Source organism: Lagenorhynchus albirostris, chromosome 3 (genome assembly GCF_949774975.1).
Source record: "Lagenorhynchus albirostris chromosome 3, mLagAlb1.1, whole genome shotgun sequence".
NCBI lineage: Eukaryota > Metazoa > Chordata > Mammalia > Artiodactyla > Delphinidae > Lagenorhynchus > Lagenorhynchus albirostris.
The window spans coordinates 7,096,656-7,100,118 of NC_083097.1; positions in this window are offsets into that span (position 1 = coordinate 7,096,656).

Genomic DNA, 3,463 nt, shown 5'->3' on the forward strand with positions numbered 1-3,463 from the left:
ATTATGTTATTAACCGCTAATTTAATTAAAATTTTTTTCAGAGCATGTAGTGTATATAATATCAATTGTCCAAATTCTGTGGTAACTTTATCTAGGTCTAGTTTATGTTTAGTCTTTTTTTAAAGTTTCATGTGTGTTTATGAAGAATATTTATTCACGATTTGTCAAGTGGACAATTTTATATAATATATGTATATATGTGTATATATGTATATATACACGCTTATTAAGTCAAACATTATATTTTTAAAATCTGTAATTCGTCTAATTTTTGGATTACTTAACCTAAAATTATTAAAATACATATGTTATATTTCTGCCTATAATGATGTCTGTACCCTTTTTTCTCTGTAGTTTTGTCTGTTGACCTTCTGAGAGCATCTCTGACACTAGATTAACCCTCGGGGAAACACTGCATTTTGCATTTGTTCACTCCCCCTACACTCTTATAAGGTTTAAGCTCACTTTTCTATTTTTCTTTCATGAAGGAAACTGGGAGTGGTCATGACAAGAGCTTTCTTTCACTCACGGCAAGTTTAGAGTGATAGATTGAATTACTGGTCCCAATTCTCTGCTTTGGAGAATGGCCTCACAATAGGCAGAGTGCACTTGCACACTCCTTGACTTTAGGCTTGTCCAAGTGACTTGCATTGGTCAGTAGGGTGGTAGTAGATTTGATGCAAATGGAGGTTTGAATGGTACTTGTGTGCAGCTTGCCCTCTTAAGCTCCGACAATCTGCCATGAAACGAATATATCCCAGGCAGCCACTGACATTCAGCCTAGCCCCCAGAATGAGACACATGTCACAGACCAGATGCTGTGAGCACTAGCTGGTCCAAGAAGGATGAGAGGTACATGAAATGAAATTGAACCTTAACTTCAGCATGGATCCTAGAACCCAGAACCTGGATAGAATTCAGTCTTCCCTGGCCAAGGTGAAGTCAATTCATGAATCAATGAGATGAGAACAAATAATTGTTATTTGAAACAACTGAAATTGGGTGGTTTGTTACATATTGCCATTGTGCCTATACCTGGCTAATATGCCCAGCAAATCATTAAAATATGTTTTATTTAATGTGTAGATACTTAAGCAAAGAAGGAGTCTTCACAATATCTACTAGAAACAGAAAAACAATTTTCCATTACTTGATCCTACTTCCTACAATGATGTATGCTTCTTCATCCAAAAGAGTTAGTTGAAAAGCCTTAACCTACATATCAAGTTATGTAACAAAATTGTATAACTTAGTAATTTATATAATCACATATATATCAAACTGCAAGTAACACAGGGCATGGCTGCAGTGCGTTTCTGGTATCAACCACCAAGCAGCCCAGCCTGACCAGGTGTTAGATGCTGTCTGGGGACTTCTTAACAACAATTACCCTACTTGCTTAGATAGGACAGAGTGAACTGTGATTGCTCTAGGTCAGTTTTAGTAATTCAACTACACCTGCGGGAGACTGACTTGGAAATAGACAGACACATGATCTACCTCTTGTCCATGATGTAATAACTATCATTTACTGAGCATTTACCATGTGCCAGGCACTGTGCTAAAGATATTTCATTGATTAACCCAATCTCCAAAGCAACTTAAGAGACTCGCACTAATCTTATCCCACTGGGATAAGCTAAATGGCAGGGATAAGATATAGACCTAGGCGATTTTCAGGGTCTGCACTAGTCACCATGCCTCTCCTTTGCCATGTCTATTTATTCTTTCACCCAACCAGCAGACTGACATCCATGGAGATTTGGCCTGCCATGGTCTGTATAGGTGGAATGGAGGAGAGAATAAGAACACAAGGTGACCCCTCTTCCTGAGATTTGCACTTTGGTCAGGGGGAAAAGCATGTTAACAAGTAAGCGGGTTGTGTGTATGTGTGTGTATAATGTAAAACTGGAAGAGAGAGAGTCTGGGGTGATGAGTTTAGAGTTTATTTTAAATAGGATTAGCTGGAAAGACTTCTCTGAGTAGATGCCCTTAGAGAAAAGAGTAGATTCCACTGAGGGAGTGACAATGGGGAAGAACAAATCTGACTCCACACTGGATCTGTTTCTTTAAACTTTGTATTCTATTGCTTTCGCTACAAGTTAGTCACTAAAGGGATGTTGCCTTCAGCTTAAAGTAAACATAATGGCCTATCTCCAGGACATTGCCTCCTATACCTGAGTGTTAAGCTAAAATACCTTTGTTTAGCTCACTGGAAACACCCTGACCAGGCACAACTGTGAATAACCGCAGGAAAGAAGAAATTAACACATCCCCTCCGGAGTCTGGGTGGAACCAGGATAAATTTGCAACAACGTGTTGCCTATTTTACTTTACCTCCTCACCTCCCCCTCTTTGCTCTATAAAAGAAACTAGCATCCAAACCCAGGCAAGATGGGTCTTTGAGACACCAGTCCACCATCTTCTTGGTCTGCTGGCTTTCCTAATCAAGTCACTACTTCTTGCTCCACAAGTCATCTCTTGATTTATTGGCCTGTGGTGCAGAGGGCAGTACGAGCTTGGACTCAGTAACAGTGTCAAGATCTTGAGGAAGAGCATTTTATTTATTTATTTATTTTGGCCCTGCTGTGCAGCATGTGGGGTCTTAGCTCCGTGACCAGGGATCGAACTCCCACCCCCTGCAGTGGAAGCACAGAATCCTAACAACTGGACCACCAGGAAAGTCCCAGAAGATCATTCTAGAGATACTCTGTTGTACTGTTTGATTCCTAGCATCAGATGATATTCATAACTATAGAGATTTTTGAACCTTTATTGCCCAGACTACTATACATACTCTGCTTTGCTGTAATTTTGATGCAACTAGCTGTTGCACACAGTTCTTAAGGCACTGCCAATTCTGGTCATATCAGTGACTGCTGGATGGGGTTTTGCAAGCCTCTGTGCCTCTCAACAGGGAAAAGACCACCTTCCTGTCTGAGGCATAACTCAAACACTCTGCTACTTTAATTTTAAATATGAAGTCAATGCCAGAAAAAACAATACACACAAACTTTACTTAAAATTCCAGATGCTCTGCTAAACAATCTTCTTTAATTATCTCACTCCTCACAACCACCCTGTGATGTGTCTGCTATGAAAACTCTTGAGATTTGGCTATTTCCTCTCACTATTGGACTGGTCATACAGCAGTCATTAAAAGTCATCTCCTTGCTAGCTTTTTATTTCACTGTTCACAACTGCTCCCCATGGATTTTAGGGTTGGCTGCTGATACACCTGTTATGGATGTATTATAGAATGTAAAAGTAAAACTGAGACAGGCTTGAGAGAGATTTTGGTTTGGGAGAACAGGATTTTGACGAAATTAGTACTTATCCCCATCACTCCTAGGGTAGATGGATAGAAAATGTCTGCACAGAGGAGTTTGTCCATTGAGGTTGCCAAACCTACAGAGAACGCAGTGGTAGCATGAAGGAGGCCCAGATAAGCATAGCTTTCCGG